The 15086-nt window shown below is 44.1% G+C and overlaps 1 pseudogene; it reads right to left on the bottom strand.

The window, feature by feature from the left end:
- Positions 1 to 1092: 1092 nt before the first annotated feature.
- Positions 1093 to 15086, bottom strand: part of LOC116325753 — a 19393-nt pseudogene continuing 5399 nt past the window's right edge.

The raw sequence follows: 15086 nt of genomic DNA, 5'->3' as shown, positions 1-15086 counted from the left end.
TGCCAAGGGCAACTGCTTAGTAAATGCACGACCTATTTGACACTGGATTTACTAGTACTTTTACACACCTGTGGTGTTTATTCACTGACAAAAATGCACAGAATTTAATGAAGTCGTTTATCTTAAAACTGTGGAATTGTAATTAGAATTTAAAATACAATTACACAAACATTCATCATTTGAGTATAAATGTTTCAATTTCTTGTCAGTTTTATGAAAACCAGATTTCAGGCAAATTCTTCTCTGTGATATTATTTGTGAGGTTTATTTTCACAAATCTTTGTAGGAAAATTTCCATCTTTACAAAAAGATAATTAATTTTATTTCCTCTCCTCACACCTTTATGGAAATGTGCTCACATTAATCCCTTCAGTACAGGTAGCTGCAGAGTTAGCTGGATCAATATGCCAACATTCACAATTCTAGGAAGCAGCACTGTTCTTCCTGTTACAGTCTATTCTTTTTGTTTTACTGGCGGATGCATATATTTAACAGTTTCAAATAATCAAGTCAATATATGTGAATCCCTACAACGCCTAATAGAGTTATTTCAGAAACAGCAGCTCCACCCACCTGCTGTTCAACTCTCGGCTTTGAGGGACAGCCAAGTAGAAGAAAGTTTGATAGGTGGAAGGTTTAGTATTATTGTTAGGATTTTCTTGCATTTAAGAATTCAATGAAAAGATCTCAAAGACAGCATTCAAATTTATCTTGTGATGCTTTGGTGTGTCTCTCTTTGGAGACTAAAGAATTGACTAGAAAACACCTGTACCTGTATAAATATTAGGTTATGTTAGACACTCCACACTGAGGGCATTTTTTTAATAGCATCAGTAAACTTTGTGAGTACTGTTTCTTTATTTTTCTGCCTGAGAGCCAGAAAGGCTATCGGTCTACAAGACTCAAGACTGGATGCATGGGGGGAAATGGAGTATCCGCTCTGACTAGCCCACAAGACCCTATGCCTTTGGAAACCTGACTACCTGTGAGGTAAAACCAATAATAAGACTACAGCCATCAATGAGACGTGTATAGCTGCCAGCAGCTTATTTCATGGACTTAACTGTCCCAAGAGATATTCTGATAAGTCTCTAGATTTCAAATTGTAATTTTATTTATTCATTTGTATAAAGCTCATGCATGACGGAAAACAAGACAAAAATAACAAAGGCAAACCTAAAGATAAAGTGTCACAGAATAATATGTTTGCACAAATCAAAGATGGTTATCAGGAAATTCATACAGTAAACCATTAGTAAAGTTAGCTTTTTGAAAAAATTCAACACAATTTTAAAAAAAAAGTAATTAAAATACATTTGATTTATTAATATTGCAAGACAATTCAAATATTTACACTGCACTGATTTAACATTTTACAGTTAAGCAGCAGAAAAAAATTGCATACTGAATGCCCTTATGGCAGCACTTGCCCCACATCAAAAGAAAATCATACAATAAAATGTTTGATAGGATTTGGAGAGGTTCCCTCTCAGACTACTTATTTCTGGGAACAAACTTGAGTTTTACAGGCTGAACTGGTTGAAACTTCCAGTCATACCGAAGTGGAATCTAGAAAAAAGAAAAGAAATGGATGTAACATCAGGGACAGGACAGCAGAGTACCATGACACTTTGAATGTGGAGGAGTGTTGCTCTTACCATGGTCTCTTTGCATGTTTCCAAAGTGTACTTCTGCAAGAGACAGACAATAACCATCTTCATGACGAGGAGGGCGTAGCGCATCCCAATGCAGTTACGAGGGCCGAGTCCAAATGGCATGAACGCGTATGGGTTCACCTCTTCCATGCTGTCTTTACTGAACCTGCAGATACAGATCAAACAAACTTTAAAAATGTAGATATGTAAAATCAAATAATTCTCATTGTATTGAGCCATGATTTTTAGGCAGTCTGTAAACCTACAACATAAAGAGTAGGGGGGCATAGGTCAGGGCAAAAATATATCATTACTTCTAAAGCTTTGAGGGGTCTTCCTGCTAAACCATCTAATCAGGGATTAGGGACCCATTGGCCAGTCAGATCTTACAGCAGGGAAAAACCTATGATCAAAGCAGTACTTAGGTGGAAGCTATAAAGGATAAAACATCCAAAAGATCTACCAAAGATAAAGCAAAGCATAATGTCCCAGGTTTCACTAATTACTCTTTCTTGCAAAGGATAACAGAGTTCTTCATAACCTTGTGATGACACACCTACACGCACATTTACCTCTCTGGTCTAAAAAGCTCAGGTGAGTCCCAGTAGCGTGGATCTTTGTGCAACACCCACACCGAATTCTAATTGTGGTTCCTTCAGGGATGGTGAGTCCATTCACTTGCACAGTTTTTTTTGCACACCCTGTTGAGGCGAGGGGCAGTGGGAATCAGTCGCATGGATTCAAGTATAACTTGCTCCAGGTACTGTAGACCGGTCAGCTCTTCATATGAAATGGGTGCCTAGGCAAAATATAAAGAAGGCAAACATAAAAACAAAATATGCAAATGGCATCCACCACTGACTCAAGGATGGCAACAAATTATGTGATGAATTACTGTACATCTTTCTTCAGGTTAGCATCAATCTCTTTGTGTAAGGTCTGCAACGCATCAGGGTTGGTGGCCAGATTATAAAGGATGTTAGTTAGAGTGGTACTGGTGGTCTCGTAGCCTCCAAAGATGAAGACCAAGGCCTGGGAAAGGATCTCATGTTCAGTCAAACCTATGAAAAAAAAAAAAAAAAATTAATGATCTTATTTAAGCGTAATCAGTAGCTAGTACTTTCTTGCCCCTGTGGGCAGCTAGAGTTAGGGTTAGGGTTAAAGCTGGTGCTACTAATTCCTACAGGCGTTCTGACTTTTCTGGAGTCTTGAACACACTGTGGTACCATATCCTCATGAGCATCAGTTGAATATGGTTGTACTGCAGAAAGTAGTGTGTTACTACAAAAATGGCAAGAAAAAGGCAATTAAGATGGAGGAGAGACAGGCTATCATAACACTTACAGATGTAGGTCTTTCTTACAGAGAAATTGTAAACAAAGTCAGACCCAAAGAAACAACTGAATTCGAGGACAAGTTTCTGTGAGTTAACAGCTTGCATGATAGGCAGCTCACAGGACAACAGCTTAATAGTGGTCGTAGTTATTAGGAGTTGGGATGGTGTGTGTTGCTGTCCTGTCATTTCCCTCTTTCGGCGCAGGCAGGCAGGACTGTGATCCTCTGAATTCCCTGGCACACCTGTAGGGCATCAGGCATCATCAGCTGGGGCCATTTGAGGAGCAGCACAGCTGCTCTCTGGTGTCGGAGTATTGCCTCATGCACAAGTGGTAACGTGTTGGTTTCTTTCTGAATATTGGTCACCCTCGTCAGCCTGCGCCCGTCACTAGCCCGCACTCTATTTGCCTCATCCACCAGCTCCTCACACCCCCTGGCCCAGCCTGTCACCAAACTTGTGGCAAGTAAGCTCTCCAACTCACTCACCTCACATAGTCCTCGTCTTCCTCTCACCGTGTCTATTCTCTAATCTCTGCTCCCTTGCCTTCCCATAGACTGTTTGAGTCCTCCACCACTTATAACGGCAATCCCAGAACTGTGTTATTGTTACTCTGTCACTGTAAATAAATCATTTACGCTGTAGCTTAAAGTGTCTGTGTGATCTGCTACCTGGGTCCACACGGGTTGACCCTAACAGCAGTAAGCAAGTCTCAGCTTCAAATGTACAGAGAAGACTTCGAGCTGCAGGCATGACAGGACGAGTTGAAGCAAGAAAGCCATCGGTAAGATGTTAGGATAAGCCATAAAACACTGCCATTGGACTATTGAAGACTGGAAGAAGGTATCAACTCATGAATCAAAATTTGAAAATTTGAAATCTTCATTTCATCATGCAGGACATTTGTACGCCATCAAGAAGGCAAATTTTGGTTCCACAGTGTGTGGCATCAACTGTCAAACATGGAGGAGGAAGTGCACTGGTCTGGGGCTGTTTTGCTGGATCCAGGTTCGGTGACTTGTACAGAGGGAGAGGCACCCTGAACCAAAACGACTACCACAACATTCTGCAGCGGCATGCAACACCCTCTGGTATGAACCTAGTTGGTCAGGGGTTCATCCTACAGCAACATAATGACCCAAAACATAATTCCAAGCTTTGCCAGACTACCTCAGGAAAAAAAGAACAAGATGGTAACCTTGAAATCAGGGAGTGGCCAGCACAGTCTCCAGACTCAAACCTTTGGTTTGGGTTGGACTTGGCAGAAGAGTGAAACCAAAGCAACATACAAGTGCCACTCATTTATGGGAACCTCTGCATCAGGTATGAGAAGAACTTTCTAAAAGAATATTTGATATTTTTTGTTTTATTGTAGAATGAATCCCACGGGTGTCTTCAGCTGTTATATCTGTCAAAGGTGGCTGCTTTGATGGGTCAAAAGTTTAGAATACATTTTGGTTCATAAATTGATTCCATGATTTCTTTTTTTTAAACTCCAACTGCATATTTGTAATATTCATTCGTTTCATTTCAGAGTGCAATGAGACATTAAACTGCATCATTTTTAATAAAAAGATACAAGAACTGATTTCCCTGTTCTTGTATTATTTTTCTATGCTTTTAAGATTAATACTAAAACTTTCTGTGATGGAGTGTGGTTTGTGGCTCAGCTGCAGGGGAAGGGTGTAGCAGCAGGTTCAGGGTGTGGCGTCAGAGGCTGTACACACCTGAGCTCCATCATCCAGTCATGGCTCCCCGATAAAGGATGTGCTGGGACCTGAGGTTGGAAGTGTGTGTGCTACAGGGCAGCTGAAAAGTTGCTCAGTGAAACTGTACATTTAGTTAAGGGTATGCATTGGCACCAATGCATACCCTTAACCTCGATTCTTGTCTTCTGTAGTTTACATTCTGGCTGAAACTCTACATGTTGACCTGAGATCCAACTTGGTTAATGTAATTTTTATAGCCACATTATCAAAATGTTACCATAGCTAGGGTGGCTCTATAAATATTTACAGGGATGTCATAGTGATGTGTAGAGCCCTTCAGCTGATTATCATCCAGCTCCTGGCTTATAATATATGATACTGACTGACTGGTCTTTTGAGACATTTGATCTCATGAGAAAAGTGTGTGTGTTAAACCCTGATCCTGAGTTGTCTAAAGTAAATGTGACATAGGTGACTGGGTTATTCTGGATTACTTCTGTGGTAAACACATACCTTTACTTGGTTGTTCTTCATCATTCTTATACGTCTTTTCTGGGATCTCACTCTCAATCAACACCTGCAGGAAGTCTGCTCGAGCCTACATCAGAAAAGACAATATTCAAATGTGCTCACATGTGGATGATTGAGAGTCAATAGCAGAAGAAAAATATCAATAATGTTTTGCGGTGTGCATAGACTGTATATAAAAGGTGGCAAATGATTCCAGGTATTGCCCTAAATTATTTTCCCGTAGCTTACAGGGAGCGAGTGCTGTGGTTTCAAAGCTAGATGTATATGGAAAACAACCTTCTCTTGTCTCTCATGTCTGTAAACATTTCTGATGAGCTGATGGCCTCTGTGACTAGTTTCATGTCCTTGTCGATTTAAAGCTTACAGATTTGTCTTCATGATGCTGGTTTTAAATTTCTTGAGGAGGTTGTAGAAAAGTCAACACTGTCCCTGGGTGTGATTTCCATGTTCAGGAACTTTGCCAGACGTCCACCAAAGGGAACTGCCACTGAAAGGAGACCAGACCGAATAAGCAAAATTTGACACCTGCAGATACCATTGAGTTTGCTTTCTGAAAACAACTCAATTAAATGAGTTTTTAAAAGTCAAAAGAAGGACATACTTATGAATAAGAAAAGCCACATTTTGAATTTAAGGAACTTTTGGACTTGAACATTAACAGGATCATTTTGATTGTTTATGGAGTCTATCTCCACACTGAAAGAAGCACTGGTCACAGTGTCTAAACTGTAAGGAGCCACAAACCTATGAGAGTTGGAAAAGACAAGTGGTCAGTGCATTATTTATTTTAGGATGAACAATTTAATATGTTTGCATATTTCTGAATAACAACATACTGTTTGACAGTGATGGGTTCATCCAAATTCATTTCCTCAAGTTTTGCAACAAGTCGTTCTGCATAGCGAGCAACGAGGGGAAAACCTTTTTATATAATGGAGACAAAATAAGAAAATTATGTTATTAATATTCTGTATATGTTAAATGTCTGTCAGATATGTAGAAAGAAAACAGATCAAAACACACTGATGATGTTGGTACATTTTTTTGTAAACTCGTTTTTCTAGTTTAAGAACTTTAACAATGTTTGTACAGTAGCTGTGAAAAAATAAGAACATATAATGGGAATTGCTGGCTTTTTGTTTTGTACTTCATCTTGTATATAGTTTAATCACATTAGTGGTTATGTCTTGGTGCATGCTCAATCATCCAGGTATTGAAATCCAGAAAAGTTGATTCTGTTCTTCTGGACGTAGCGTTTTCAGTGGGGGAAATGTTTCACCACCTTTCACCCACTGAAACAAACTTTTTGGGATATAAGTGGTTAATGAACTTTAGATATGATATCAACCTGTTTCAGTCTTCCACTGGTGAAGCATGGAGACACGCTGTTGCGAATTCGTTTCCACCTTTCATCTTTGACTACTACAACAGCGTCTTCCATAGGTCCGGTGAAAAAACCAGCATCCTGTGAAAAGGAAATAATAACTCTCAATGTTTGCTTACATCTCCAACATCAGTTTCCACGTATAATGTAATGTAGTTGGTATCTTCTCTTTGTTGGCTCTATGTTGATTATTCATATGGAACAATCTTTGGCTAGATCAACACACATGGCTACATGCAACAGTGGAAAGTAAACAAACAACAAATACCAACATCACCATACATAAGCACTACAGTGTAAAGAGGTTTGAGTAAAATGTAATCATTAACCCGTCCTCTTTCTCCAGGTTTGTTTGAAAATATAGATGTGGGGAAATATCTGATATTTGTTAAAAATATCTTAACTACTACCACTGCTTAATGATGATTGATTAAATAAGCATATGTCAGAAAACTGTTTCAAAGTACACCACTCACTAGTACAATGCTGATAATTTATATTGATTATATATTATATAATATATTTATATATTGTTTCTGGGACAGAAACAATAATGTGATGATTTCAATTGGTTTAAATTAGGGCTGTCAAAATTAACACGTTAACGCAAATTAATCTGCCATCGCGGTCAACGCGATTAAATTTTTTAACGCAATTAACGCATCTGGAGTGGAGAATGACTCAAAATCCCTGAAATATTTCTGTTAATGCATTTTGGGCAGTTTGTCCAAGTAGAGTTACCTTCACACATGCACAAATGGGCAGTTGACCTGTTAATGACGGGCAGCTGAACCAATCAACTCAGTATGGAAGATGATAAACGCACATTGGCCCTCTCGATGGGAAATTTGAGTAGTAAAAGAATAACAAGACGGAACAGTCGACCGACAAAGTATTATGCACGCTGTGCAAGAATGAATTTTCTTTTCATCGAAGCACTTCCAGCTGAAAATATCACATTGACCGAACCATACGTTAGCCAGGGTGCTGCTAGCACTTTGGCCCAACTTACGACAAACCACTCACGGAGCATCGGGGACTCAGTAAGTCCACCTCTGAAATATTGACTGACACAGTTGCCAAGAGGATTGCAACAAACTGCAGACCTATTACTATCGTTTAGAAGACGCGCATAGCTTTGGTTCCTCATTTCAAGGACTTGAAGTGACTCTCAAGAGTGACAGAGAGAGTGGATAAAAGTTTACTGAGTTTTTTGTTAACATGAATTTCAAGATGTTCAATAAACATGTTAGGTGTGTATATTTTCCTTTTTTCGCGAGTCTGTTTGCTCATGCCAAATGAAATGGGATTAATATAGAATAAGAATGAATGATATTTAGTCGTGATTAATCAAAATTAATCCACAGTAACCCTGTGTTGGATCAGATTAAACATTTTAATTGTTGACAGAACTAATATATATTATATATTAGTGTATACTTAACTATTAGTATATAGGTTTTTTTTATAGTTGTATTTCACAGGAGAGAACCTGTGTTCAGAGACTGAAGGAAACTGTACAAAAGGGTTAGGTTTGTGTATGGGATTCCCTATGCCCCCTGAATGCACCATGGGTGCGCATGTCCGCAGCTTTAGTTCAGAGACAAACGGCAGCCGAACAACGGGCAGTGTGTGCGTTCATAAGACCGTAAGTTAATGTTTTACTTCACTCGGTTACGTTGGGGTTCAGCCATGAGCGTATTTGATGACTTACCAGCAGTTTCTGCTTCTGTTTAAGTGATGTTATGTATCAGTGGCAGTTCGCTAGCATAACAGATTTGTTCGCTAATTAGCTGCTAGCAGGGAGATTCGTTGTTATCATGTTGTTGATTCTGTGCTCTGTGTAACAGATGATGAACCAATGTAAAGTTGCCTTCAGTGCATAGTTAAACCACACACACACACACAATACAAAGACTGAGAACTTTATTCCTGGACTCTGCCTGTTTGTTCTTCCCACATCTGAACATTTGCAAGTGTTCTGACCCGACACTCTGAAGTGATTGCTGCCAGCTCAGATTTCTTTCACCCTTCTAAACATTTGGTCCTTCGAGCCGGATGAGAGCAACTGCTTCAGCCTTATATGTTCAGGATGGAAGACCGATATCCATACAGAGAGTGTGACCGCCCACGCAGACATAGCAAGCTGCCATCATACCTCCAGAATTATGAAGTGGACGACTTCGCTAAGAACCGACTCTCTTATGATGATCAGGGCAAGCATTCTACTCATCCTGAAATTCTCCAATATATTCATCATATGAAAGAGGAACACAATCAGCTCCGACTAGATGTGCAACGCCTGACAGAACTGATCTCTAGCTCTCCTGTACTAGCTCCACAGCATGCCACGACACGGTCTGGACATTGTGAGGATGTGACATCAACCACACCTGCCCACACTAGTAAGCTGGTGCCAATCAGAGGGCAGAAGAGCCCACATCAGCCTGAAAGTGCTCCACAGGTGCCATTTGGGGATGAGCCTCAACATCCAAGGACAGCCAGCAGGGCCTGATCGAGGAGCTCACGCACAGTCTAAATGAAGCAGATCTTGACAGGGAGTGCAGCGCACAGTCACCATCACCTTCGGCCGACTCATGCCCTGAATCTCAAGATTTTCTTCCACCAATGACACCAGGTGAGAGGCCCCTTCACTTCAAGCTTCAGCAGCAGGGGACGGTCACCGTATTATGCAGGACAAAGAAGGGTTGATGAGGTGTATGCTCGTCGCCACAGGAACTACAGTCAGCCTGCCACTTCTCCTAGATTGCCAAGGCTAGGGGCCGGCTATGAAGATGACCCATACTACAGACAAGATGACAGGTATCCTACCCCTGGTCACCCAAGCTGCCCTGACAGTCACTATCGTTCTCCTTATGGATATGGGTATCAGGATTCGAGTCATCCGTACAGGCGCTGCGGTAACTACCCAGATGACCGCCGACAGTGTCCACCCGATCGTCTGCAACCAGGTGGGTGCCCTCAGACACCACTCTCTCAGCAGAGCCCAACCAATAGAGACTTATCGTGGACCTCAACCAACCGATCCCTGACTTTGTGCACGAGGACCCACGTGAGTTTGCAAGATTAAAGTTAGCTCTAGATAACATACTTCCACTTGATGCTCCTGAACACTTCAAGTTCCAGATCTTGACAGATCACCTTAAGTGTGAAGATGCACTACTTGTAGCTGACTCATACAGTAACAGTCCATTCCCATTTGCTGACACCATGAGAGCACTTACAGAAATGTATGGGCAACCTCAACATCTGGCCTTAAAAGGATTACCAAACTGATGGATGGACCCAACATTAGGAGTGGTGACATCAGAGCCTTCAAGTCTTTTGCCCTCCAAGTCCGTGCGCTAGTGGGGATGCTACACCAGTTGGGAGAACAAGGTCGGACAGAGTTGAGGTGTGGCTCACATGTATCTCGCCTCTTAGCTAAGTTACCTTATGACCTAAGAGCAAATTTCCAGAGATTTGTTAATCCCCTCAACACTCCTATACCAACACTGCTTGATCTGGCTGAATGGCTCGAGTATGAGGTGCGTGTCCAGGTAATTGGAGACCAATACTGTGACCACTCCGATAGGGAGAGGCAAGTTTCACGGAAGGAGAGACGTCCTGAGCATAAGTTTCAGAAGGCTACCACCATTCTCCATGGTAGTGAGCCCAGGAGAAAGATGGAAGGTGACATGGCAGCGACACAAGAAAGGCCCAAGAAGTACTGCCCATTCTGTAACACGGTGCAGCATTACCTGAATCAGTGCAGTAACTTCAAACTCTTGTCGAAGGAGCAGAAGACAGAGTGGATTAAGGTGAATAAGAGGTGCTGGCGATGCGCCCGTGATCATCAAGCAGCTAAGTGTAACCTCAAAGCCAAGTGTAAACCATGTGGGCGGCGACATCTGGAAGTTCTTCATGATGTCAATACCAGCCCAGATGCTACAGCCTCTGATTCAACCAGTGCACCAGAGGAAAGCACGTGCTTAGTAAGCTCCACTTCTGAGACACGGCACGAGACCGGCAAACCGATAGCAGTCAGGTGCTACTCAAGCTAAGTCGTGTCATCATTAGAGCAGTACCAAGATGGTTGAAACCTATGCTATACTGGATGATGGTTCAGAGCGTACCATACTTCTGCATGAAGCAGCTGATCGCTTGGGGCTGCATGGGAAGCTGAAGACCTAGCACTCCGCACTGTCCGTCAAGATAGCTGTACCATCCATGGTGCCGCTGTGTCATTCTCCATTTCTCCTGCCTCACAGCCTAACAAGTCCTTCCAGATCCACCGAGCCTTCACAGCAAAGGAACTTGGCCTAGCACGCCATAGTTACCCAATAAGAGCATTACAGGAGCGGTACCGTCACCTTAAGCACCTGCCACTGCCAGACATAAAGGAAGTACAGCCCCTTCTGCTTATTGGGTCGGATAATCCACATCTTCTCACTCCTGTGGAGCCAGTACGTCTAGGCCCTCCAGGTGGACCAGCAGCTGTGCACACCGACTTGGATGGACTTTGCAGGGTCCATCGAGATTCCTACGCCAGCGGCTAACCCCACAGCAGTGTCTCTTCACCTCTGGGGCCTCACCAGAAGCTGAGCTCTTCAGCCATGTTGAGAGACTCTGGAAGATGGATATCTTGCCATACCGGAGTGAACGACTCATTACCAGGTCCCGACAAGACGCTGAGGCCATTCAGAGACTTGAAGAACGGACAATTCGAGTAACAATTGATGGAGTAAACCGCCACGCCACCCCACTACTGTGGAAGAAGAATCTTCCCCACTTTGTGCTACACCAGAGGCAGTTTTGGCCCAGCTTCGTGGTACAGAGAAACGACTTGCCAGAGAACCACAGAAGGCAGCTGCCTACTCTCTGAAATCCAAAAACTGCTGCAGGCTGGCTTCGTCACAGCTGTTGCACGGAAGAGGCCGCAGTGTGTAACTGTTCGTGGTTTATCCCCATCACATGGTGCACCACAACGGGAAGGACAGGATAGTGTTCAACTGTTCCTTCACCTACAAGGGTCAGAGCCTGAATGACTGCCTTCTTCCAGGGCCTACACTGGGAGCTAGCCTGTTGGGAGTCCTTCTCAGGTTCAGGGAACACCCAGTCGCCTTCAGCAGTGACATAAAGGGGATGTTCCATCAGGTCCGTCTGCTAGATGAGGACAAACGCTTTTCTGTTTCCTGTGGCGAGACATGGAGGTAGACGAAAACCCCACCATCTACCAGTGGCAGGTGCTTCCCTTTGGGACTACATGCAGTCCATGCTGCGCTACCTTGCACTTCAACACCATGTCCACAAACACACTGAGCCAGGGGAGGATGCTCGTCTGTCCATAGAACGTAATTTCTATGTTGACAACTGTTTGCAGAGCCTCCCATCAGAAGGCCAAGCCAAGAAGTTGGTGGATCGCCTGCAGTCTCTCCTCTTGGAGGGTGGATTTGAACTACGACAATGGGCTAGCAATGTCCACACGGTCATCAGCCACCTACCAGTTGAGTCCCAGTCAGAGGTAGCGTTCTCTGGCTCTCCCAGGAGTCAGCCGATCCTCAAGAGCGCACTCTAGGGCTCGTATGGCACTGTAAGACTGATGCACTCCGGCACAAGCATCAGCAGAGCGTCAGTTCAGAGCCAACAATGCGCAACATTTATCGGCTGCTCGCCCAGCAGTATGATCCTCTCGGGTTTCTTATTCCATATACAACCAGAGCAAAGGTCATCGTGCAACACCTCTGGGACAAGAAAAGAGGATGGGATGATCCTCACTTACCTGAGAATCTGCTCCATGCCTGGCGTTTGTGGGAAAGTGAACTTGGCCAGCTCTCACAGATAACACTGCCGAGATGCTACACTGACCCACACTCGGATTGTAGTAAGAGCCATCGAAGCCTTCATGTGTTCTGTGATGCCTCTGAGCGTGCCTATGGGTCTGTGGCATATCTACGCACCGACCAAGGGGAAGGAAAGGTCCAGGTGGCTTTTTTGGCTGCAAGGTCGAGAGTTGCACCCAAGAAGCAACTCTCAATTCCAAGGCTAGAGTTGTGTGGAGCCCTTACAGGAGCACAGCTGGCTTCTGTTCTGAAGAAAGAACTGACCCTTGACATCCAAGATGTGGTGTTCTGGACAGACTCGACTACAGTGCTTAACTGGCTCCATTCAGATTCATGCAGATATAAAGTCTTTGTGGGAACCAGAGTTGCAGAGGTACAAGAACTCTCTGCTGGAGCCTCTTGGCGATGCACGTGGACTCAGGAACCAATCCAGCAGACGATATCACGAGAGGGAAAACTGTGGCTCAGCTTGCTGGTGAGAATCGATGGAGCTGGGGCCACCATTTCTTCAGCTGCCACCCAGCCTTTGGCCACAAGCACCGGTGGGAGAAGCTAAGGAGGAAGTGGATGAGCTGAAGAAGCCAGTGTTCTGTGGTCTGCTTACTGGATCCGCTAGTCCAGCGATACCTGACGCCAAACAGTTCAGCACGTATGAGGAACTTCTGAAAGCCACTGCTCAATTGATGCACGGGCGGCTACGGACACCAGTCACCCTGATGCTGATGATTTTTCAAGGGCAGAGCTGGCCCTACTTAGACATTCTCAGATGAGAGCTTCCGAAAGAATTCACATTGCTTAAATCAGAGAAGTTGATTCCATCCAGTAGCAGGCTAATTACCCTCGCTCCTGAGTATGACAAGGCTTCTGATTTGATTAGAGTTGGAGGTCGACTCCGCAGATGTGAAGGCCTGAGCCCTGAGGTACTACACCCTGTACTTCTAGAGCCCGCTCACCCAGTTACGAAGCTTCTAATCCAGCGATGTGACAATAAGCTCAACCACCCGGGAGCTGAACGTGTTTTCGCTGAGTTGCGCCCGGAAATACTGGATCTTAAGGGGAGAGAGGCAGTCAGAAGACATCAGCATTACTGTCCCGAATGCAAGAAGTGGAGAGGTCAACCAGAAGTCCCGAAAATGGCAGATTTGCCGCCCTCAAGTTTGAGGCTCTTCCGACCTGCTTTCTATTCAACTGGAATGGACTGTTTCGCCCCTATGCTCATTAAAGTGGGGGGCGCACAGAAAAAGGTGGGGCATCCTTTTCAAGTGTCTTACTACTCGAGCAGTTCACCTGGATCTGCTGGTAAACATGGATGTTGACTCCTTCTTGATGTCACTCAGACGGTTCATAGCCCGTAGAGGGAAGCCGCTTGAACTCCTTTCAGACCAGGGTACCAACTTTCGAGGTGCAAGTAAGGAACTACAAGAAGCATTCACTGCCTCACACCAGATCTTAGACAGCAACTGGCGGCAGAACAGATCCGATTCTCTTTCAATCCCCTAGTGCTCCACACTTTGGTGGGTCTTGGGAGAGAGGTGCGATCTCAGAAAACCGCCCTGCGCACTAATGCTGGGAGCGCAGATAGTGTCAGAGGAAGTGCTGAGGACTGTCCTGCTTGAGGTGGAGAGTATACTCAACTCCAGGCCTTTGGGTTATGTTTCTTCAGACATCGCAGACCCAGATCCCATCACGCCCTACTCTTTGTTGATGGGGCGGCCAGATTGCTCTCACCCCAAGTGTTCTATCCAGAATCCGAGCTGCTCAGTCGAAGAGGTGGAGACACACTCAAGTCCTGGCTGACCAATTCTGGAAGCACTTCATACGGCATTTTATGCCCACCTTGCAACCACGGCAGAAATGGCACAAGGAAACAGACAACATTGCAGTTGGATCTGTGGTTCTCATTGTTGATCAGCAGACCCCACCAGCGCTCTGGCAAATAGGAACCGTGAAAACTATCTTACCAGGGGCTGATGATCGTGTCAGAGCTGCAGTCGCTCAAGTAAAGGACCGAACTTACACTCGCCCAGTGGCACGGCTCATCAGGTTGCCTGTTCTACCCCAGGATTCTGCTTAGGTGCAGAGGACATTCCACAAGGTCAAATTTGTACACCAAATTTGGGGCGGCTGTACAAAAGGGTTAGGTTTGTGTATGGGATTCCCTATGCCCCTGAATGCACCATGGGTGCGCATGTCCGCAGCTTTAGTTCAGAGACAAACGGCAGCACAACAACGGGCAGTGTGTGCGTTCATAAGACCGTAAGTTAATGTTTTACTTCACTCGGTTACGCTAGTTCAGCCATGAGTTTATTTGATGACTTACCAGCAGTTTCTGCTTCTGTTTAAGTGATGTTATGTATCAGTGGCAGTTCGCTAGCATAACAGATTTGTTCGCTAATTAGCTGCTAGCAGGGAGATTCGTTGTTATCATGTTGTTGATTCTGTGCTCTGTGTAACAGATGATGAACCAATGTAAAGTTGCCTTCAGTGCATAGTTAAACCACACACCACACACAATACAAAGACACAATACAAAGACTGAGAACTTTATTCCTGGACTCTGCCTGTTTGTTCTTCCCACATCTGAACATTTGCAAGTGTTCTGACCCGACACTCTGAAGTGATTGCTGCCAG

Source organism: Oreochromis aureus, linkage group 13, assembly GCF_013358895.1.
Source record: "Oreochromis aureus strain Israel breed Guangdong linkage group 13, ZZ_aureus, whole genome shotgun sequence".
Classification (NCBI taxonomy): domain Eukaryota; kingdom Metazoa; phylum Chordata; class Actinopteri; order Cichliformes; family Cichlidae; genus Oreochromis; species Oreochromis aureus.
This window is presented reverse-complemented; position numbering and strand designations above follow the sequence as displayed.